Raw genomic sequence first — 24265 nt, forward strand, 5'->3', positions numbered from 1 at the left:
GGACGGCAGATGTTACCAGCGACTCCCCCGATGACAGGAACGTTGCTCTCAGAGGGCCCTGGCACCGGCTTCTTGCTTTTACAGCTTCCCTCCCCTCCCAGCCAGGTGGCTGGTGTTTAGGAAGGGGTGGGGTTGCCCAAAGCAGCAGCAGCAGCAGCAGAGTCCCGGTCCTGAAGGGCAGGGGAGTGCAGGCCAGAAATACTCCCAGGCACTGTCTCTCACCCAGTGCCTGGGGACGGCAGATGTTACCAGCGACTCCCCCGATGACAGGAACGTTGCTCTCAGAGGGCCCTGGCACCGGCTTCTTGCTTTTACAGCTTCCCTCCCCTCCCAGCCAGGTGGCTGGTGTTGAGGAAGGGGTGGGGTTGCCCAAAGCAGCAGCAGCAGCAGCAGAGTCCCGGTCCTGAAGGGCAGGGGAGTGCAGGCCAGAAATACTCCCAGGCACTGTCTCTCACCCAGTGCCTGGGGACGGCAGATGTTACCAGCGACTCCCCCGATGACAGGAACGTTGCTCTCAGAGGGCCCTGGCACCGGCTTCTTGCTTTTACAGCTTCCCTCCCCTCCCAGCCAGGTGGCTGGTGTTGAGGAAGGGGTGGGGTTGCCTAAAGCAGCAGCAGCAGCAGCAGGGTCCCGGTCCTGAAGGGCAGGGGAGTGCAGGCCAGAAATACTCCCAGGCACTGTCTCTCACCCAGTGCCTGGGGACGGCAGATGTTACCAGCGACTCCCCCGATGACAGGAACGTTGCTCTCAGAGGGCCCTGGCACCGGCTTCTTGCTTTTACAGCTTCCCTCCCCTCCCAGCCAGGTGGCTGGTGTTGAGGAAGGGGTGGGGTTTCCCAAAGCAGCAGCAGCAGCAGCAGGGTCCCGGTCCTGAAGGGCAGGGGAGTGCAGGCCAGAAATACTCCCAGGCACTGTCTCACCCAGTGCCTGGGGACGGCAGATGTTACCAGCGACTCCCCCGATGACAGGAACGTTGCTCTCAGAGGGCCCTGGCACCGGCTTCTTGCTTTTACAGCTTCCCTCCCCTCCCAGCCAGGTGGCTGGTGTTGAGGAAGGGGTGGGGTTGCCCAAAGCAGCAGCAGCAGCAGAGTCCCGGTCCTGAAGGGCAGGGGAGTGCAGGCCAGAAATACTCCCAGGCACTGTCTCTCACCCAGTGCCTGGGGACGGCAGATGTTACCAGCGACTCCCCCGATGACAGGAACGTTGCTCTCAGAGGGCCCTGGCACCGGCTTCTTGCTTTTACAGCTTCCCTCCCCTCCCAGCCAGGTGGCTGGTGTTGAGGAAGGGGTGGGGTTGCCTAAAGCAGCAGCAGCAGCAGCAGGGTCCCGGTCCTGAAGGGCAGGGGAGTGCAGGCCAGAAATACTCCCAGGCACTGTCTCTCACCCAGTGCCTGGGGACGGCAGATGTTACCAGCGACTCCCCCGATGACAGGAACGTTGCTCTCAGAGGGCCCTGGCACCGGCTTCTTGCTTTTACAGCTTCCCTCCCCTCCCAGCCAGGTGGCTGGTGTTGAGGAAGGGGTGGGGTTTCCCAAAGCAGCAGCAGCAGCAGCAGGGTCCCGGTCCTGAAGGGCAGGGGAGTGCAGGCCAGAAATACTCCCAGGCACTGTCTCACCCAGTGCCTGGGGACGGCAGATGTTACCAGCGACTCCCCCGATGACAGGAACGTTGCTCTCAGAGGGCCCTGGCACCGGCTTCTTGCTTTTACAGCTTCCCTCCCCTCCCAGCCAGGTGGCTGGTGTTGAGGAAGGGGTGGGGTTGCCCAAAGCAGCAGCAGCAGCAGAGTCCCGGTCCTGAAGGGCAGGGGAGTGCAGGCCAGAAATACTCCCAGGCACTGTCTCTCACCCAGTGCCTGGGGACGGCAGATGTTACCAGCGACTCCCCCGATGACAGGAACGTTGCTCTCAGAGGGCCCTGGCACCGGCTTCTTGCTTTTACAGCTTCCCTCCCCTCCCAGCCAGGTGGCTGGTGTTGAGGAAGGGGTGGGGTTGCCTAAAGCAGCAGCAGCAGCAGCAGGGTCCCGGTCCTGAAGGGCAGGGGAGTGCAGGCCAGAAATACTCCCAGGCACTGTCTCTCACCCAGTGCCTGGGGACGGCAGATGTTACCAGCGACTCCCCCGATGACAGGAACGTTGCTCTCAGAGGGCCCTGGCACCGGCTTCTTGCTTTTACAGCTTCCCTCCCCTCCCAGCCAGGTGGCTGGTGTTGAGGAAGGGGTGGGGTTTCCCAAAGCAGCAGCAGCAGCAGTAGGGTCCCGGTCCTGAAGGGCAGGGGAGTGCAGGCCAGAAATACTCCCAGGCACTGTCTCACCCAGTGCCTGGGGACGGCAGATGTTACCAGCGACTCCCCCGATGACAGGAACGTTGCTCTCAGAGGGCCCTGGCACCGGCTTCTTGCTTTTACAGCTTCCCTCCCCTCCCAGCCAGGTGGCTGGTGTTGAGAAAGGGGTGGGGTTGCCCAAAGCAGCAGCAGCAGCAGCAGCAGCAGAGTCCCGGTCCTGAAGGGCAGGGGAATGCAGGCCAGAAATACTCCCAGGCACTGTCTCTCACCCAGTGCCTGGGGACGGCAGATGTTACCAGCGACTCCCCTGATGACAGGAACGTTGCTCTCAGAGGGCCCTGGCACCGGCTTCTTGCTTTTACAGCTTCCCTCCCCTCCCAGCCAGGTGGCTGGTGTTGAGGAAGGGGTGGGGTTGCCCAAAGCAGCAGCAGCAGCAGCAGAGTCCCGGTCCTGAAGGGCAGGGGAGTGCAGGCCAGAAATACTCCCAGGCACTGTCTCTCACCCAGTGCCTGGGGACGGCAGATGTTACCAGCGACTCCCCCGATGACAGGAACATTGCTCTCAGAGGGCCCTGGCACCGGTTTCTTGCTTTTACAGCTTCCCTACCCTCCCAGCCAGGTGGCTGGTGTTGAGGAAGGGGTGGGGTTGCCCAAAGCAGCAGCAGCAGCAGCAGCAGCAGCAGGGTCCCGGTCCTGAAGGGCAGGGGAGTGCAGGCCAGAAATACTCCAAGGCACTGTCTCTCACCCAGTGCCTGGGGACGGCAGATGTTACCAGCGGCTCCCCCGATGACAGGAACGTTGCTCTCAGAGGGCCCTGGCACCGGCTTCTTGCTTTTACAGCTTCCCTCCCCTCCCAGCCAGGTGGCTGGTGTTGAGGAAGGGGTGGGGTTGCCCAAAGCAGCAGCAGCAGCAGCAGCAGGGTCCTGGTCCTGAAGGGCAGGGGAGTGCAGGCCAGAAATACTCCCAGGCACTGTCTCTCACCCAGTGCCTGGGGACGGCAGATGTTACCAGCGACTCCTCCGATGACAGGAACGTTGCTCTCAGAGGGCCCTGGCACCGGCTTCCTGCTTTTACAGCTTCCCTCCCCTCCCAGCCAGGTGGCTGGTGTTGAGGAAGGGGTGGGGTTGCCCAAAGCAGCAGCAGCAGCAGCAGTGTCCCGGTCCTGAAGGGCAGGGGAGTGCAGGCCAGAAATACTCCCAGGCACTGTCTCTCACCCAGTGCCTAGGGACGGCAGATGTTACCAGCAACTCCCCCGATGACAGGAACGTTGCTCTCAGAGGGCCCTGGCACCGGCTTCTTGCTTTTACAGCTTCCCTCCCCTCCCAGCCAGGTGGCTGGTGTTGAGGAAGGGGTGGGGTTGCCCAAAGCAGCAGCAGCAGCAGCAGGGTCCCGGTCCTGAAGGGCAGGGGAGTGCAGGCCAGAAATACTCCCAGGCACTGTCTCACCCAGTGCCTGGGGACGGCAGATGTTACCAGCGACTCCCCCGATGACAGGAACGTTGCTCTCAGAGGGCCCTGGCACCGGCTTCTTGCTTTTACAGCTTCCCTCCCCTCCCAGCCAGGTGGCTGGTGTTGAGGAAGGGGTGGGGTTGCCCAAAGCAGCAGCAGCAGCAGAGTCCCGGTCCTGAAGGGCAGGGGAGTGCAGGCCAGAAATACTCCCAGGCACTGTCTCTCACCCAGTGCCTGGGGACGGCAGATGTTACCAGCGACTCCCCCGATGACAGGAACGTTGCTCTCAGAGGGCCCTGGCACCGGCTTCTTGCTTTTACAGCTTCCCTCCCCTCCCAGCCAGGTGGCTGGTGTTGAGGAAGGGGTGGGGTTGTAAAGCAGCAGCTGCAGCAGCAGGGTCCCGGTCCTGAAGGGCAGGGGAGTGCAGGCCAGAAATACTCCCAGGCACTGTCTCTCACCCAGTGCCTGGGGACGGCAGATGTTACCAGCGACTCCCCCGATGACAGGAACGTTGCTCTCAGAGGGCCCTGGCACCGGCTTCTTGCTTTTACAGCTTCCCTCCCCTCCCAGCCAGGTGGCTGGTGTTGAGGAAGGGGTGGGGTTGCCCAAAGCAGCAGCAGCAGCAGCAGGGTCCCGGTCCTGAAGGGCAGGGGAGTGCAGGCCAGAAATACTCCCAGGCACTGTCTCACCCAGTGCCTGGGGACGGCAGATGTTACCAGCGACTCCCCCGATGACAGGAACGTTGCTCTCAGAGGGCCCTGGCACCGGCTTCTTGCTTTTACAGCTTCCCTCCCCTCCCAGCCAGGTGGCTGGTGTTGAGAAAGGGGTGGGGTTGCCCAAAGCAGCAGCAGCAGCAGCAGCAGCAGAGTCCCGGTCCTGAAGGGCAGGGGAATGCAGGCCAGAAATACTCCCAGGCACTGTCTCTCACCCAGTGCCTGGGGACGGCAGATGTTACCAGCGACTCCCCTGATGACAGGAACGTTGCTCTCAGAGGGCCCTGGCACCGGCTTCTTGCTTTTACAGCTTCCCTCCCCTCCCAGCCAGGTGGCTGGTGTTGAGGAAGGGGTGGGGTTGCCCAAAGCAGCAGCAGCAGCAGCAGCAGCAGCAGGGTCCCGGTCCTGAAGGGCAGGGGAGTGCAGGCCAGAAATACTCCCAGGCACTGTCTCTCACCCAGTGCCTGGGGACGGCAGATGTTACCAGCGACTCCCCCGATGACAGGAACGTTGCTCTCAGAGGGCCCTGGCACCGGCTTCTTGCTTTTACAGCTTCCCTCCCCTCCCAGCCAGGTGGCTGGTGTTTAGGAAGGGGTGGGGTTGCCCAAAGCAGCAGCAGCAGCAGCAGAGTCCCGGTCCTGAAGGGCAGGGGAGTGCAGGCCAGAAATACTCCCAGGCACTGTCTCTCACCCAGTGCCTGGGGACGGCAGATGTTACCAGCGACTCCCCCGATGACAGGAACGTTGCTCTCAGAGGGCCCTGGCACCGGCTTCTTGCTTTTACAGCTTCCCTCCCCTCCCAGCCAGGTGGCTGGTGTTGAGGAAGGGGTGGGGTTGCCCAAAGCAGCAGCAGCAGCAGCAGAGTCCCGGTCCTGAAGGGCAGGGGAGTGCAGGCCAGAAATACTCCCAGGCACTGTCTCTCACCCAGTGCCTGGGGACGGCAGATGTTACCAGCGACTCCCCCGATGACAGGAACATTGCTCTCAGAGGGCCCTGGCACCGGGTTCTTGCTTTTACAGCTTCCCTCCCCTCCCAGCCAGGTGGCTGGTGTTGAGGAAGGGGTGGGGTTGCCCAAAGCAGCAGCAGCAGCAGCAGCAGCAGCAGCAGGGTCCCGGTCCTGAAGGGCAGGGGAGTGCAGGCCAGAAATACTCCAAGGCACTGTCTCTCACCCAGTGCCTGGGGACGGCAGATGTTACCAGCGGCTCCCCCGATGACAGGAACGTTGCTCTCAGAGGGCCCTGGCACCGGCTTCTTGCTTTTACAGCTTCCCTCCCCTCCCAGCCAGGTGGCTGGTGTTGAGGAAGGGGTGGGGTTGCCCAAAGCAGCAGCAGCAGCAGCAGCAGGGTCCCGGTCCTGAAGGGCAGGGGAGTGCAGGCCAGAAATACTCCCAGGCACTGTCTCTCACCCAGTGCCTGGGGACGGCAGATGTTACCAGCGACTCCTCCGATGACAGGAACGTTGCTCTCAGAGGGCCCTGGCACCGGCTTCCTGCTTTTACAGCTTCCCTCCCCTCCCAGCCAGGTGGCTGGTGTTGAGGAAGGGGTGGGGTTGCCCAAAGCAGCAGCAGCAGCAGCAGTGTCCCGGTCCTGAAGGGCAGGGGAGTGCAGGCCAGAAATACTCCCAGGCACTGTCTCTCACCCAGTGCCTGGGGACGGCAGATGTTACCAGCGACTCCCCCGATGACAGGAACGTTGCTCTCAGAGGGCCCTGGCACCGGCTTCTTGCTTTTACAGCTTCCCTCCCCTCCCAGCCAGGTGGCTGGTGTTGAGGAAGGGGTGGGGTTGCCCAAAGCAGCAGCAGCAGCAGCAGGGTCCCGGTCCTGAAGGGCAGGGGAGTGCAGGCCAGAAATACTCCCAGGCACTGTCTCTCACCCAGTGCCTGGGGACGGCAGATGTTACCAGCGACTCCCCCGATGACAGGAACGCTGCTCTCAGAGGGCCCTGGCACCAGCTTCTTGCTTTTACAGCTTCCCTTCCCTCCCAGCCAGGTGGCTGGTGTTGAGAAAGGGGTGGGGTTGCCCAAAGCAGCAGCAGCAGCAGCAGAGTCCCGGTCCTGAAGGGCAGGGGAGTGCAGGCCAGAAATACTCCCAGGCACTGTCTCTCACCCAGTGCCTGGGGACGGCAGATGTTACCAGCGACTCCCCCGATGACAGGAACGTTGCTCTCAGAGGGCCCTGGCACCGGCTTCTTGCTTTTACAGCTTCCCTCCCCTCCCAGCCAGGTGGCTGGTGTTGAGGAAGGGGTGGGGTTGCCCAAAGCAGCAGCAGCAGCAGCAGCAGCAGCAGCAGGGTCCCAGTCCTGAAGGGCAGGGGAGTGCAGGCCAGAAATACTCCCAGGCACTGTCTCTCACCCAGTGCCTGGGGACGACAGATGTTACCAGCGACTCCTCCGATGACAGGAACGTTGCTCTCAGAGGGCCCTGGCACTGGCTTCCTGCTTTTACAGCTTCCCTCCCCTCCCAGCCAGGTGGCTGGTGTTGAGGAAGGGGTGGGGTTGCCCAAAGCAGCAGCAGCAGCAGCAGCAGCAGGGTCCCGGTCCTGAAGGGCAGGGGAGTGCAGGCCAGAAATACTCCCAGGCACTGTCTCTCACCCAGTGCCTGGGGACGGCAGATGTTACCAGCGACTCCCCCGATGACAGGAACGTTGCTCTCAGAGGGCCCTGGCACCGGCTTCTTGCTTTTACAGCTTCCCTCCCCTCCCAGCCAGGTGGCTGGTGTTGAGGAAGGGGTGGGGTTGCCCAAAGCAGCAGCAGCAGCAGCAGCAGGGTCCCGGTCCTGAAGGGCAGGGGAGTGCAGGCCAGAAATACTCCCAGGCACTGTCTCTCACCCAGTGCCTGTGGACGGCAGATGTTACCAGCGACTCCCCCGATGACAGGAACGCTGCTCTCAGAGGGCCCTGGCACCGGCTTCTTGCTTTTACAGCTTCCCTTCCCTCCCAGCCAGGTGGCTGGTGTTGAGAAAGGGGTGGGGTTGCCCAAAGCAGCAGCAGCAGCAGCAGAGTCCCGGTCCTGAAGGGCAGGGGAGTGCAGGCCAGAAATACTCCCAGGCACTGTCTCTCACCCAGTGCCTGGGGACGGCAGATGTTACCAGCGACTCCCCCGATGACAGGAACGTTGCTCTCAGAGGGCCCTGGCACCGGCTTCTTGCTTTTACAGCTTCCCTCCCCTCCCAGCCAGGTGGCTGGTGTTGAGGAAGGGGTGGGGTTGCCCAAAGCAGCAGCAGCAGCAGCAGGGTCCCAGTCCTGAAGGGCAGGGGAGTGCAGGCCAGAAATACTCCCAGGCACTGTCTCTCACCCCGTGCCTGGGGATGGCAGATGTTACCAGCGACTCCCCCGATGACAGGAACGTTGCTCTCAGAGGGCCCTGGCACCGGCTTCTTGCTTTTACAGCTTCCCTCCCCTCCCAGCCAGGTGGCTGGTGTTGAGGAAGGGGTAGGGTTGCCCAAAGCAGCAGCAGCAGCAGCAGCAGGGTCCCGGTCCTGAAGGGCAGGGGAGTGCAGGCCAGAAATACTCCCAGGCACTGTCTCTCACCCAGTGCCTGGGGACGGCAGATGTTACCAGCGACTCCCCCGATGACAGGAACGTTGCTCTCAGAGGGCCCTGGCACCGGCTTCTTGCTTTTACAGCTTTCCTCCCCTCCCAGCCAGGTTGGCTGGTGTTGAGGAAGGGGTGGGGTTGCCCAAAGCAGCAGCAGCAGCAGCAGGGTCCCGGTCCTGAAGGGCAGGGGAGTGCAGGCCAGAAATACTCCCAGGCACTGTCTCTCACCCAGTGCCTGGGGACGGCAGATGTTACCAGCGACTCCCCCGATGACAGGAACGTTGCTCTCAGAGGGCCCTGGCACCGGCTTCTTGCTTTTACAGCTTCCCTCCCCTCCCAGCCAGGTGGCTGGTGTTGAGGAAGGGGTGTGGTTGCCCAAAGCAGCAGCAGCAGCAGCAGCAGGGTCCCGGTCCTGAAGGGCAGGGGAGTGCAGGCCAGAAATACTCCCAGGCACTGTCTCTCACCCAGTGCCTGGGGACGGCAGATGTTACCAGCGACTCCCCCGATGACAGGAACGTTGCTCTCAGAGGGCCCTGGCACCGGCTTCTTGCTTTTACAGCCTCCCTCCCCTCCCAGCCAGGTGGCTGGTGTTGAGGAAGGGGTGGGGTTGCCCAAAGCAGCAGCAGCAGCAGCAGCAGGGTCCCGGTCCTGAAGGGCAGGGGAGTGCAGGCCAGAAATACTCCCAGGCACTGTCTCTCACCCAGTGCCTGGGGACGGCAGATGTTACCAGCGACTCCCCCGATGACAGGAACGTTGCTCTCAGAGCAACGTTCTATCTGCAGGAGGCATATGCTATGCATGGATTATTAGGAACTTGCTCAATTCCTGTGTCTAAAGAACCTTGCAACATTACTACTTAGCAGACTACTTAGCGGAGTGAAAAAATATCAACATATCTCACCCACTCTGGCCGCATTGCATTGGCTGCCCATCCGGTTCCGCAACGACTTCAAAGTGTTGATGCTTACGTACAAAGCCCTAAACGGTTCAGGGCCTCGATACTTGGCGGAACGCCTACTCCCAGCAAGATCTACCTGTGTCACTTGTGTGAGCCAGGAGGTGAGGCTGAGGAGCCTAACGCCAAGGGAGGCCCAGAAGGAAAAGACAAGAAATCAGGCCTTCTCGGCGGTGGCTCCTCGCCTCTGGAACAACATACCTCCTGAGATTCATGCAGCTCCCTTGCTGGGTATCTTTTAAAATCAATTAAAAACATGGATGTTTCGGCAGCCCTTCCCTCCAGACAATTCCTGATGTCCTCTTCTCTCTCTTTCCTATCATTAGTTCCCTTATTGTTTAAATGTTTTTACCATGTAAAAATCGTGTTATATATATTTTATTGTGTTATTTTATGTTAGCTGCCTAGAGTGGTCTTAACCGACCAGATAGGCGGGATATAAATAAATAAATTACTAATGACACTTGGCTAGTACTCATCATAAACATTCCTAATTCTATCTTTAAGATTGCTTATCCGCCAATAAGATCCATGCCAGGACAATATATTCCTCAAAAATCTCCATTTTTGCAGACAAAAAGATATATATCTGATCTTATCTAAACACTATATTAATTCACACATATTTGATCTCTATGTATGTGCCTTAGAATCTAATGTTATTATTCATCATCAACATTTCTAAGAATCATAATTACATATGCTTGACTACCCTTGAGATTCCAACCTGGCCATAATTGCTTATAGTATATTACTCCTGTTAATGAATATGTAAATATATACAGTGGTGCCCCGCATAGCAATGTTAATCCGGAAAAACCCCATAGAAACGCATGAAACGCATTAAACTTAGTTTAATGCATTCCTATGGGGCCTTAAACTCACCGTTCAGCGAGGACCCTCCATCCGGATGCCATTTTTGCGCCCTCGGTAAGCGAGGGCAGGGCACGAAAACAATGCAGGCGTCCATTTTGGAACCACCGATCAGCTGCTTTAAAAAACATCGCAATGTGAAGATCTGTAAGCAATACACCGATCGTTGCAATGCGATTTTTGGCCTATCGCTTTTGCGATCGCAAATGTGACATCGCTATACGGATTCATCGTTAAACAGTGCACTCGTTAAGCGAGGCACCGCTGTATCTCTCAAACCAATGATTTTTATTATTTAATCAGCAAATAGCTTTTTGCTTAACAGCTCTAGTATCATAGGCCCAAGATTCACCTCTTGCCCTTTTTACCAGTTTTTCTGAATTGCTTACAGCATATTACTCATGCTACTTTATATGTAAATATGCACCTGTCAAACCAAAGAGTTTTATTATTTAATCAGCCAGTAACTTTCTCCCTTTTCATTTTTGCTTATCAGCTTCAGTATCATAGGACCCAGATTCGCCTCTTGCCTCCTTTTTGCCAGTTTTAAAATGCCATCTGTAAAATCTCTTTAAGGCTTTTTCTATCAGGTTTACTAATTTCAACTCAGTATAACCAGAGTCTTGATTTTGGAGCAACATGGATCTGTCCAATCTCTGATCATAAATTTCTCTTCGCAAATTTGCCCATCTCTCCTCTTTTACACTTTTCCCCATCAGGGCAATCTCAATATGCTTTCCCCCCTCATCCCAACCTCTCCCCTCCTCCTTTTTAAACACATCTGTTCTCTCTGACAATGGCAAATGTTCAGTAAGTTCAATTAGTTCAATCGGTTTGTCCTCCCATCTCCTGCTTTTTAAAAAAGACAGCCTCTTTCTCTCTCTGTTAATAGCAGTTGTTCTGTGGGCTCAGTGAGTTCAGTCAGTTCATCTCCCATCTTCATTTTAATTTCTAGGTCACGAAATGACGCGTTGCTTTCTGATTTAATTTCTGAGATTTTTGCTTTAAAATGATTGACAGTATTGTCTTAGAATTCCCGAAGAAAGGCCCACATTGTAAAGACCAATAATAAGTCTCAGACTCTATATCCAAACCGTAGCTACAAAAGTCAAACAAGCTATTTGCTCAGATTACCTTCATGGTTCCTTAGTCAGCCTGAACTCAAAGTCTTGCAGAGAGCACTCTGGCCATAAAGATGATTATTTGATTTAAAATCCACCTTTATAGCTCCGCGGAGAGTAGCATAGGTTGCATTGTTCAAAGTTATTTAAAATGCCCAAGCCTCTGATTTATGAAGAGCCAACTTTTGGGAGGAGAAGGGAGGGTTGGAGGGGGGAAAGACAAGCTAGTCCTGCTTTCCCAAACTTTCTATATCGCTTGAGATCTCAAGAAGAAAGAAAAAATATGCTATAAAATACTTGCCATAAAAATAGCACTTTCTTTAGTCTTTGTTCCTGTAGTCAGATCATAAATCTTCATACCCCTCTTCTCCGGGCTGCTACTCACCATTCATCATGGCTTCTTCACGAGTCAGTTGTGATGTGGAAAGGAAACTTCCAAAAGAAACAGATTGCAGGTCTGAATCTGAGAGACTTCTAAAGCTCCACTGCTGCAAGTCCACTCTCCTGTGGTAAACTTGCTCCCTCCTTTCCTGGGGGGGGGGTCCACTGACTTGGAGTAAAACCCAGGGGTTCTCAGAGCCCTGCAAGTTCCCCTGTTCTCACTGCCTGTTGCTACCCATTGATGCTTTTTCCCTCTACACCCTTTTTGTAGCATCTACTGAAACCACTTCATGTGCCAGCGTAGTCAACTGATCCTCTGACATGTGGATTTCTACAACCAAAGCCACATGGAACTGTACCCATGCTGTCAACATTTCATATAATTTGGCACATATTATCCGACCTACAGAGTGGTTTTTTACATGCGGTCAATGTACCTTTAGCTACATTCCAGCCTATCTTTCAGAAACACAATGCTGTCTTATTAGATTAGTAATCAACTTAATGCAGCCTTTTGCCTTGCAGAACTCCTCGATTCGGCTGAGACAAGAAAGCTTATCTCTTGATAGTACTTGTGATGGTAATGTGTGAAGGGCAGAAGAGTAGTGTGCCATCCTCAAGCAGCCAGGACACAACCACGGAAAGTGGCTGCACAGAGGGCATATTGATAGAAGTCGTGCCAAAGATAGCGACAGAAGTCTGTCTGGTTGAAGAGGGAGGGGAGGAGCTTGATTTGATTCTGTGGGAGGAGGTGACAGAAAAGCGCGGGAGTTTAGTCTGGTGACAGCCGGGGAGCTGGGAGGTACAGTTAGTCGTGGGGTCCAGACGGAGCTTCAGGGATACAACAAGAATCCCCCAATTTGCAATTGGGAGGAGGCCTGCTGCCGGATCCTCCGCTAGCCAGAGCAAGGAATCTAGGGTTTGATCCCTTAGAGTGGATTGTTACCGTGTACCCAAGGAATCAATGTGGGGGACGGAGAGTGATTTGACCAGGACCTGCTTTCCTGCAGAAGCCTCTGGAAGGGGACTGGGCTCGTCATCCCTGCTGCGGGACGGTGTGTGCGGTAAGGAGCACCCCCTTAAGACCTATGACGGATTGGGAATGCTTTGGGCCGGCTCCTTTCTGAGAGAGTCAGAACCGGACAGTGATGCAAGAATAAAAAGATATCACGCTTTGCCAGTTGATAGTTTATTAGATCCGTTTGATCCAGTTGAACTTAATTCAATTGTTAACAATAAAAAGGACAATGTTAAATCTTCAGAAGGGCCTCCTACTCTTTTTCCCGCCTTCACTACAAGCGCGCCCCCAGCAGGGGAGGAACCCCATTACATAATGTTACTTTGTTATCCAAAGCAGAATATGTTTCACTGGCTGTATCGCTTGTTGGCATTCCTGGCCTTGATGTTCATAATTCTCACACTCTTGCCAACATTGTATGCTTCTTAGCTAGAGCCATTAACCGCACTTCCACTGCTTTTGTCCTGCTGAATCAGGAACAACGACAGCTACATGATGCTATTTTAGACAACCACACAGCACTGGATTATCTCATGTTGTGTAATCACATCAGTTGTGAGTCTTTTGCCAATCTCTGCTGCTTTAATTTACATGATAATAGTCATGCAGTAAATAATCAGCTTGCTCAGCTTAGACAGCTTGCCAATAACAAACAAAAGAACATACTTCTTTCCTGGTGAGACAGTTTGTGGTCATGGCTACCCCACTTTGGATGGTTTCACACTGTGTGAATATATGGAACTATGCTCCTATAATCCTTATGTTCCTATTGCTTTATTCAGTGTATACCAACCTTTTTTTCCATTATAAGGACAGGTTACTTACCTGTAAACATGGTTCTTCAAGTGGATTCTCCATGAATACACACTAGTGGGTTTAGACAGCGCCTGCGCTGGCCTCTCAGAATTTTCTAGAGCTGCAAGAGAAAAGTAACAATGTTTTAGGCTACCCTATACCGCGCATGTCTAGCCCGCCAATGGCTCAGTTCCATATGCCCACCACAAAGAAGAGTTGGGACTCGATTCCAATGACGGACATGTGGGGAGGCCGGGCGGGACGTGTGTATTCATGGAGAATCCACTTGAAGAACCATGTTTACAGGTAAGTAACCTGTCCTTCTTCAACGTGGTTCTCCATGAATCCACACTAGTGGGTGACTAGCAAGCAAACTTACTGGATGGTGGGCCGTCATTGCAGCAATGACGTAAGGACAGCCCTTCCAAACTTGGTCTCATTCTTGGCCCGAAGGTCCAACTTATAATGCGTGACAAACGTGGACACATTAGACCAGGTAGCCGATCTGCAAATTTCTTGAATATCGACTCCTCATAGTAAAGCCGTAGAAGTGGCCACAGCCCTAGTTGAATGGGCTTTAAGGCCCTCAGGAATAGGTCTGTGTTGTAGTTCATAGGCCAAAGAAATAGTGGAGACCAACCATCTAGAGAGAGAGAATGACGAAGCAGCTGAATCCTTTTGCTGACCATAGAAGCAAAGAAACAGCTTAGGAGTCTTCCTAAAATCTTTAGTCCTTGAAACATAATAGGCAAGTGCCCTTCGAACGTCCAAAGAATGAAGCATGCGCTCAACATCTGTCACTGCTTCAGGAAACAACGTTGGTAAAAATAAAGGTTGGTTAACGTGGAACTCAGAGACCACCTTAGGAAGGAAGGAAACATCAGGATGTAAAACAACTTTATCCTTGTAGAATTGAAGATAGGGAGAATCTGCACGCAAAGCTGCGAGTTCACTAGCCCTCCTAGCCGAAGTGATGGCTACTAGGAACAAGGTTTTGAATGACAGGAACTTAAGGTCACAAGAGGTCATAGGCTCAAAGGGAGGTCTGGTGAGGCTGTGTAAAACAGTCTGCAAAGACCATTGTGGCACTGGCTTCTTCAACGGTGGTCTCATGTTGCTTAAACCCTTGAGGAAGGCTTTAAGCGTTGGGTGCGAAAACCAGCGGGATGACTCAGAACCCTGAGGTTGAAAAGCCACAATAGCTGCTGTGTAAACCTTCAGAGTAGACTTGGACAGTCCAAAATCAAAAAGATGTCTGAGGTAAAGCAGGAGAGTAGACAAAGACACTGGGGACGACTGTAGGTTGCGTTCCCTAGCAAACTTCAGAAAATTTCTCCATTTATATTGATAAAGCAACTTTGTTGCTGGTTTACGAGCATTATCAATGACTTCAACTAGTGATGGGAAATCCTCCACGCTGTCAAGTGGAGGGTTTCCAGGTCCGGATGCAGAATCTTCCCGTCGTCTAGAGTGAGAAGATGTGGATGTAATGGTAATGTCATGTTGTCCACGGCACTCTGAAACAGTGTGGAGAACCACGGTCGACGTGGCCACCAAGGGGCGATGAGGATTGCTTCTGCCTTCATCCGCAAGGCTCTGATAATAGTTCTCTGGAAAAGAGGTAGTGGAGGGAATAGGTAGACTAGTCCCATGTCCCAGGGGATCATAAAAGCATCCCCGAGGGAGTCCTTTCCTCTCCCGGCCCGGGAAGCGTAATGCAGGCACTTTTTGTTGCTGTAGGTCGCAAACACGTCTACTAGAGGTTGATCCCACATCCGACAAAGTGTGAGGAACACCTGCTGATCCAGTTCCCACTCGTGGGTCTGAGATGAGCGGCGACTCAAGTCGTCCGCCAGCTGATTGTCTGTTGTTGCAATGTGGATGGCTACCGGAAAGATGTGCTGCTGGTAGCACCACTCCCAAAGCTGAACGGTGAGGAACAGAAGGGACTTTGATCTTGTGCCTCCCTGCTTGTTCACGTAGAACATCGTGGTGGTGTTGTCCGTGAGTAGTTGTATGGCTCTGCCCTTCACCAGGGGGAGAAAAGCCCTGAGGGCTTTTATGACCGCCAACATCTCCAAATGGTTGATGTGCAGCGTCGATTCTTCTGGAGACCAGAGGGCATTGATCTGATGACCCTCGCAGTGGGCTCCCCAACCCAACGGGCTCGCATCTGTTGTGACTTGTCTGGTAAGTTGAATGGGCCTGAAAGGCCTGCCGACCAAAAGATGGGGGAGGAATGTCCACCACTGTAGTTGACTTGCCAGTTCTGGTGTGACCCTGAGACGCTTTCTTTGGCTGTCTCTCTCTGGATTGAATAGGGTAAGGAGCCAAATTTGCAGGGAGCGCATCTTCAATTGTGCATGCGACAAGGTGGCCGTTGTCAACTCCAGGAGGCCAAGTAGATGTTGGGCTAACCTGGCAGATACTGTCCGTCATGGCTTGAACTTGTGAACTGCCTTCCTGATCTTGTAGATGCGTTCTAGAGGAAGGAACATGTGAGCTTGTACCGCATCGAGACGTGCCCCTATGTAATCCATCATTTGGGAGGGCTCTAGATGAGACTTCTTGCAATTGAGGAAATAACGAGTGTCCCGGTATGCCCTTGCTTTGGTCCTGGAGACGATCAGCCAATCGTCGATGTACGGGTAAATTTGGATGCCTTGCAACCTCAGGTAAGCTGCCACCGGGGCCATACATTTGGTAAAGGTCCTCGGTGCCGAGGAGAGACCGAAAGGAAGAGCCACAAACTGGTATATCGTGTCCTTGAATATGAGACGTAGATACTTTCTGTATTTCCGGTGTATCGTCACGTGAAAGTAGGCATCCTTGAGGTCCACCACCACAAACCAGTCTCCTTTCTTCAACAGATGAAGGATCCCCTCTAAAGTGACCATCCTGAAGCGACGAGGCCTGAGGTAAGAATTGAGGTCCCTCAGATCCAGTATGGGGTGCAGACCGCCGTCCTTCTTCGGAACAGTGAAATACCGGGAGTAAAACCCGTTCAGGATGTCTCGTTGAGGAACTACCTGGATGGCCTGTTTCTTCAGAAGGGTAAGAATCTCGTCCTCTAGGATGGGATCGAACGAGGTAGGCTTGATCCAGCCTAGAGGAGGCAACTCTATAAACTCCAGGCGGTAGCCGGAGCTTATAATGTTCAAGACCCAGGTGTCTTGGGTAATCATGTTCCAATTCAGAAGGTAAGGAGAAAGTCTTGTGCGTGTACTGATGGACTGGATGGGTTGATGAGAGTCAAAGATATTGTTTTGACCTTTTCCCCCCAGGCTTAAAGGACTGACGCTTGTAGGCCTGAGGCTTGAAGCTGGAAGCCGACGAAGAAGCCTGAGAAGAACGGGGAGCTGCTTGAGAGCGGAACGAGCGGTAAGTTGAAGGACCAGGTTGTTGGTAGGTCTGTTGTTGGTAGGTCTGTTGCTGGGATCTAGGCCGCCACTGAAACTTGGAGGTCCTAGATTGCTGCTGCACCGCATAAGATTTTGCTGTCTTTTTGCTCTTATGTAAACTTTCAAGGTTCTCATCAGTGGAGCCATTAAACAATCCTGTCGCATCAAAAGGCAAGTTTTTGATCCTAGCCTTGATGTCCTCCACAATGTTAGCGGAGCGTAGCCAGGCGTGCCTCCTTAAAGTAATGATGGACGCTAAGTTCCTCGCATTCGCATCAGCTACGTGGCGAGAAGCTAAGCGTTGGTGTTTGGAAACGGTCAAGGCCTCAGCATGGGCGTTGAGACAAGTCTGCCTGATGTCCTCTGGGGCTACCTGCAGAGCTGGCAAGACTCTTTCCCATAGTTGTTTTTGGTATGCACCCATAGCTGCTAAGTAATTGAGAGCTCTGAGTGCAAAGGTAGTCTTAGAATAGAGCTGTCTGCCTAAGACTTCCAAGTCCTTGCCCTCCTTAGTGGTTGGAGTTGGATGACCTTTAGCTGGCAGCCTGGAAACACTAGACTCCACCACCAAGGAATTGGGAGCTGGATGCTTTGTGAGGGTCCGCTATTCTTCACCTCCCCTGTCCCAAATAAAGTCGTAGACGTATTTGAACAAAACCATTTGTCTTCTTTATTTAACTGGGGTAAAGGGATAGACATGTCAATCAACTTGGGAACAAACTTCTCCTGCTGAAGTAACGGTTCATACAGGGGCACCCAGTCTTCTTCGAACGGGTTACTTGACTTCGACGCCCATGGACCGGCCTGAACCTGTGAGGGTTCTTCAGGATCGAAGTCTTCCCGCTCCGTTGTTAATAGTGGGGTCGTCTCTTCGAACCCTGCATATCCCCAGGGTATGGAGGTCTCTGCCTCGGGGTGTTCCCAAGGTCCGGATAGTACCCCAGTCTCTTCAATTCCTCCAGATGCCATCTGGTCTTCTCCTCTTTCTCTCTCTCTACCCTTTTCTTCTCCTCTACTAATTTCCTGCGCCACTCTCGGGTCTCTCTTTCTCCCCAATAAGAGGGTCGGACCCTAGCCTCATTCCTCCTTCTTTCCTCTGCCTCCTGTTTGGTCAGACAGACCTGTTCCCATTTACCCGACCAAGTGTCTTGGATGGATACCCACTCCCATCCACTCTCTTCCCCTGCCTGTCGGTAACTGACTCCTCCTGCCGCTCCCTCCTCAGGATCCTTCACCCCCCTCCCTGCCCAGACCCGAGGAGTCTGGGTAGCTATATTTAACCCCTTCAACCCCTTCTCCAAGTCTATTGTATCGACGGACTGGTGCAACATCCGGGGTGGGAATGGCTTGGGGGCTGTCTGCGTGCCCACGGAGGCTTTGGGGTGAGACGGCACTCCCAGCATCACCTCTCTACCTGGTTCACGGGTGTCACACATCCCCCCCTCCGAGAGTGCCGCTCGCTCTTCCGCGCTTCACGCCCACGGACCCTGCCGAGAAAAATAATCGACATTAGTATGCTCTTTGCCTTTTCTGTACTTCACTCGGAAAGAGAACGGCTGCAAGGTTAGGTACCATCGGGTTAGTCGAGGATTGGTTTCTTTCATCCTCTCTAACCACTGTAGAGGGGCATGGTCTGTGACTAGGTCAAAGGGCGCTCCTAATAAATAATATTTGAGGCTATGGGTAGCCCCCTTAATGGCTAGAGCTTCTCTCTCAATGACAGCATATTTTTGTTCCCGGGGCGACAACTTCCGACTTAAATACAACACCGGGTATTCTACCCCCTCTTTAACTTGAGAAAGAACAGCTCCTATGCCTCGATCGGAAGCATCCGTGAAGAGGGTGAAGGGTATGTCAAAATCAGGGGCAAACCTAACTGGTAACTCACATATGATCTCTTTCAGTGTAAGGAATGCCCTTTCTTGGGAAGGACCCCACACTACTTTCACCGGGGCCCTTTTTCTTGTTAAATCAGTGAGTGGGGCAGCTATTGAGGCAAAGTTAGGTACGAACTGCCTGTAATATCCTACCAGGCCTAAAAATTGCTGAACTTCCTTCTTCGTCCTAGGCCGGTACCATTTAGAAATTTTGGTCACCTTCTCTTGTTGTGGTTGTATTTCTCCTTGCCCTACTTTGTACCCCAGGTATTCTACCTTGGGTAACCCTATCTTACACTTTTTTGGGTTAACGGTTAACCCCGCTTCCTGTAGCCTCTCTAGTACTCTTCTCAAATGAGTTAGGTGTTCTTCCCAAGAGCTACTGAAAATAATAATGTCGTCTATATAGGCAGCGGCGCAATCCTCTAGGGGTTCTAAAACCCGGTCCATTAGGCGTTGGAAGGTGGCCGCCGCTCCATGGAGCCCAAACGGCATCTTTTTAAATTGGAATAACCCCTTAGGGGTACAGAAAGCCGTTTTCTCCTTATCCTGGGGTCGTAACGGAATTTGCCAATAACCTTTCGTTAGGTCGATTGAACTCAGGTATTTGGCCCCCCCTAACTTATCCAACAAGTCTCCCACCTTGGGCATTGGGTAAGCATCGAACCTGGATATGGCATTAACCTTACGGAAATCAATACAGAATCTCAAGGACCCGTCGGGTTTGGGTACCATCACGGGGAAGCTCCTCCAAGGCCCGTTGGAGGGCTCAATCACCCCCAATTTTAGCATTTCTTCTACTTCTTCATTGATGACTCCCGTTACATGTCTGGGCCAGGACCTTCCACTAACCCTTACTACTTCCCCTGGGAGGGTCTCAATATTATGTTCTACCAACTGAGTACACCCAGGCGTGGTGGAGAACACCCGGGGAAAATCTTCTTTTAGATGTAACGCTTGTTGCTTTTGTTCCCCTGACAAAAGGTCTCCTATAACCACTTCACCTTCTGAGGTAAGCTCTTCCCTATCTGGTCCTAATTCATCGTCTACCTCAGACCCGAACAAGGCCTCGCGGTCTACCCATTCTTTCAATAGATTTACATGGAACACCTGGGTCTTCTTCCTTCGGTCTGGGGTTTCTATTTCATAGTCCACCTCATTTAGCTTTTTTAACACTGTATATGGTCCATGCCACTTAGCTAAAAATTTGGACGTGTCTGTGGGTAACAATACCAACACCTTTTGTTGGGGTTCAAAACTCCGAAGCCTTACTCTCTTGTGGTAAGAGGCTTTTTGCCTAGCCTGTGCGTGGCCTAAATTTTCTTTGGCCATCTCCCAGGCCAACTGCAGCTGGTTTCTCATTTCTGCTATCTGCTGCAGCACCCCTTTAGAATGATCCTCTCCTTCTTCCCATCTTTCCCTTATTAGATCAAGAATGCCCCGGGGTCTCCGTCCGTATAACAGCTCAAAAGGAGAAAACCCCGTGGAAGCCTGCGGTGCTTCCCGAATAGCAAACATCAAGGGAGCTATAAAAGTGTGCCACAATTTGGGTTTCTCCAAGGACAGTTTCCTAAGCATCCCTTTTAGGGTCCGGTTAAACCTTTCTACCAGGCCATTAGCCTGAGGATGATAGACAGATGTTTTTAAAGGTTTGACCCCTAGTAATTGCCACATCTGTTTAAAGGTTAGGCTCATAAAGTTGGAGCCTTGGTCTGTCAGCACCTCCTTTGGGAAACCCACTCTAGAGAATAGTTCTAACAACTTTTTTGCTAACACTTTAGCCGTGGTAGACCTTAGTGGCACCGCCTCTGGTTATCGGGTAGCGTAATCAATAACTACCAATATGTATTGGTGTCCCCCCGTTGACTTATTGAGTGGCCCTACGATATCTAAGGCGATTCGGTCAAAGGGCCTGTCTACCAGGGGCATGGGGACCAATTCTGCCCCCGGTCCTGCCTTGGGTTGGGTCATTTGGCAATTGGTGCAGGAACGGCAAAACTCCTCCACATCTTGAGCCATCCCTGGCCAAAAGAAGCGCTGTTTCACTCTGTCCAATGTCTTTTGGGTGGCCAAATGCCCTGCCACAGGTAAATCGTGGGCCCAATGCATCACCCAGAATCGTAAGCCCTCTGGGATTACCAGTTGAGCCTCATCATCGCTGGATGCCTTGTTAACGTGATATAGCAAGCCTCCCCTCATTTCAAATCCTTTTTCCCCATCAGGGGTAGTCCCTTCCTCCAGGGCTCGTTGCAGGCAGTTGGAAAGTCCTGTATCATCTTGTTGAAGGTTTCTTATCTGTTCCCTAGACAAATTCATGACTTCTAACTCTCTGGCCTCAATTTCTTCTTGTGCCCAGCCTACTTCCCCAGGCTTTGAAGTCAAATTGCTCAGTCCCGGCCAGTCTCTCCCTAACAGCATTTCCCGGGTCATACCGGGGACTATCCCCACTTCCATATTTCTTTTCAGGCCAGCCACCTCCACCTCAGCCTTTGTGGTGGCATATTCTTTGGTATCCCCGTGAATGCATCGAATGACGGTAATCTCTGGCAACAGTTTGCCCTCTAGCTCTTTCACTAGGGTCTTACTGCACCCCGTATCCACCAATGCCTGCTTAACTTGGCCATTGACCTTCGCTTCCACTACCCACCCCGGGTGGTTCTCTTCACCCACCTTGGTGGTGCCGGTGTACGCTTCTGCCCAAGCACACTCAGTCACTGGGCAGTACTTCCGGATGTGGCCGAACTGGCCACAGGAGAAGCAAGCGGTCATTTTGTCTTTACCCAGGTTCCAGGTTGCCACTTGTTTTGAGGCTGCTGGGTCACTCATGATGGTTGGCCTAGGTACCCGCGTTCCCACTGGGTTCGCGTACTCGATTCGGTCCGGTCTGTTCTTTTTGGCCCCCGTCTGTCCGGCTCCTCTTGCATCCGTTTGCCCGCTTGTCTCCGCCATTTTCTCCCGCTGCTTAGCTCCTTCTCCTTGTGACGCACTTCTAATTTGCCACATGTCTTCAGCCTCTAGGTAGTCTTCTAACAGCGTCACAGCGCCCTCTAGGCTAGAGGGTTTATTCTTGATGACCCAGTTACGTGCCCCGCTGTTAAGTGTCGAGATTAGCTGCTCCATAATAACTATTTCTAAGACCTGTTCTGCGGTCTTCCCCTTTGGTTGAATCCACCTCGTGGCGTTGACCCTTAATTTCTGGGCTAGTGTTCTGGGGTGCAACCCGGGTTTCAGTTTCAGTCCTCTAAATTTTCTCCGGTAGGCCTCCTCATTTATGTTGAGGGTGTTCAAAATGGCCGTCCTCACTACGTCGTAATCCCCCGCTTCCTCTGGGTCTAGAGTATCTACGATTTCTTGTGGTAACCCGGTGAGATAAGGGGTCAATATGAGTGCCCATTGATCTTTTGGCCAATGCGCTGAGGTGGCAATCCTCTCAAATGTGTGTAAGAACGCCGCCGGGTCGTCTTGAGGGCCCATTTTCTGTAACTTAATAGGGGGCCACGTCACAATGGGTTGTTTCTGTCCGGGGCTCTCTGGGGTCTGGTTTAACTGAGGGGATCTCAGCTGTTCGATTATCATCCGTTGTTGGTCGGCTAGCTGTTTTAACAAGACCTCTTGCCCTTCCGTTATCCGTTGCATCCATTTCTCTGCGTCTGTGGGTTGCGGGGGAGGCCCCACGTTGGGCGCCAATATGTGAGGGTCCGCTATTCTTCACCTCCCCCGTCCCAAATAAAGTCGTAGACGTATTTGAACAAAACCATTTGTCTTCTTTATTTAACTGGGGTAAAGGGATAGACATGTCAATCAACTTGGGAACAAACTTCTCCTGCTGAAGTAACGGTTCATACAGGGGCACCCAGTCTTCTTCGAACGGGTTACTTGACTTCGACGCCCATGGACCGGCCTGAACCTGTGAGGGTTCTTCGGGATCGAAGTCTTCCCGCTCCGTTGTTAATAGTGGGGTTGTCTCTTCGAACCCTGCATATCCCCAGGGTATGGAGGTCTCTGCCCCGGGGTGTTCCCAAGGTCCGGATAGTACCCCAGTCTCTTCAATTCCTCCAGATGCCATCTGGTCTTCTCTTTCTCTCTCTCTACCCTTTTCTTCTCCTCTACTAATTTCCTGCGCCACTCTCGGGTCTCTCTTTCTCCCCAATAAGAGGGTCGGACCCTAGCCTCATTCCTCCTTCTTTCCTCTGCCTCCTGTTTGGTCAGACAGACCTGTTCCCATTTACCCGACCAGGGGTCTTGGATGGATACCTACTCCCATCCACTCTCTTCCCCTGCCTGTCGGTAACTGACTCCTCCTGCCGCTCCCTCCTCAGGATCCTTCACCCCCCTCCCTGCCCAGACCCGAGGAGTCTGGGTAGCTATATTTAACCCCTTCAACCCCTTCTCCAAGTCTATTGTATCGACGGACTGGTGCAACATCCGGGGTGGGAATGGCTTGGGGGCTGTCTGCGTGCCCACGGAGGCTTTGGGGTGAGACGGCACTCCCAGCATCACCTCTCTACCCGGTTCACGGGTGTCACATGCTTCAACAGGAACGAGGTGTTATCCCCATGCACGCGGTACATGTTTTCAGTATGCCTGGACATAGTGGGAGGATCAGCAGGATGCTCCCAATATTCCTTGAGGAGGTCCATGAGCTCAGGCACATAAGAGAGGCTGACGGGACGAGACCTGGCCTGATGGATGTCCCCAAAAATCAGGTTGTCCGCACGTGAAGGAGATTTCTCTATCTCCAACTTAAGTGCTGCAGCCATCCTTGAAACCATCTGAGGGTAAGAGGAAAAGTCCTCAGACGGGGAGGAGGGATGAATATCCGCTGCGTCTGAACCGAGGGGTTCTCCTGGAGGTGGCAAGTCCAGAGAAGCCTCAGAAGTGTTGTCATCCTCTTGCTCAGAAGAGGTGTGAGGGTCTTGGCTATCCTCATCGGAAGATTGGACGATGCTAGGACGAGAGCCGGTATCCTTGGTCTTAGAAGGCTTACGAGGTCGAGGTACCTGAGGTACAGGTTCAGGCGCCGGGTGCACCGGAGGAGAAGATGGTTTGGGTCGACTCGGAGGCTCAGTCGGCTTAGCCGGTGCCGAGGGAATATCTTCGCCAACGATCGGACGCTTGCGGTGTCGACCTTTCCTGGGCGGCGATGTCGAAGATGAGGAAGAGGAAGTATATCGAGACCTCTTCCGACACCGACGCCGATCGCGCGAAGTCGAGGAGGAGGACTCAGTAGAATAGTCTCGTCTACGACGCCGACGACGGGACCTCTTCCTATCTCTGCTATCATCGGAGTTGGAGGAGGAGTAGTCCCGATGTCTGTGTTTCTTGCGCCTATCGGCACCAGAACCGCGTTTACGTTTGCGGTGGTGTCAGGGCTTCTTAGGTGCAGGCTCCTCCTCTAACTCGGATGCTGGAAGCCGAGGAGAGGGGGCCTCGACAGGCTGAACAGGTCTCACCGGTGTGGATGGAGACTTGGAGCCTGGGGATCCCAGTGTGGAAGACCGGGATCCCGTCCCTAGCCCGGGTAAGATGGGGCTACGAGGGACACCCGGCAAATCAGCCACTATCTTCTCCAAGTGGCTCGTCGTCGGTGACTTTTCGACAACGGACGGTGGCTCTTGATGGGGAGGTAACGAGGGAGCTAAGTCCGAGGTCGACTCTCGGTCCCGAGAGGAATCTTCAAGTATTGGAGAGGGAAGTGACGTCGAGCAAGATGGAACAACGAGGGTAAGCTCTCTAGCCCTCGATGTTGACTTTGTCGATGCCTTTTTCTTTTTCAGATGCTCCGACACCGATGGAACCGAAGACTCGGCCGATGAAAACAAGGAGACCAATGCGGAGGTAAGAGCAGATGGGGTCTTTCTCTTCTTAGACTTGTC

The 24265-nt window shown here is 53.5% G+C and overlaps 1 protein-coding gene across 5 annotated transcripts in view; it reads left to right on the forward strand.

Annotated features, from left to right (window-relative positions):
* The window catches only part of LOC110070617 (uncharacterized), a 159963-nt gene that overhangs the window by 124429 nt on the left and 11269 nt on the right, over positions 1-24265 (forward strand). For 2 of the 5 annotated variants that reach the window (XR_013542414.1, XR_013542416.1), the window contains exons 3-4: positions 15982-16492; positions 24167-24227. The gene's annotated coding sequence lies outside the window, so the exon portion shown is untranslated. Of the gene's footprint in view, positions 1-12049; positions 16493-24166; positions 24228-24265 lie in introns of all 5 variants that reach the window. The other 3 variants (XR_013542415.1, XR_013542418.1, XR_013542417.1) reach the window with 3 other exon arrangements.

The sequence above is a fragment of the Pogona vitticeps genome, chromosome 2 (assembly GCF_051106095.1).
Source record: "Pogona vitticeps strain Pit_001003342236 chromosome 2, PviZW2.1, whole genome shotgun sequence".
Taxonomy (NCBI): Eukaryota; Metazoa; Chordata; class Lepidosauria; order Squamata; family Agamidae; genus Pogona; species Pogona vitticeps.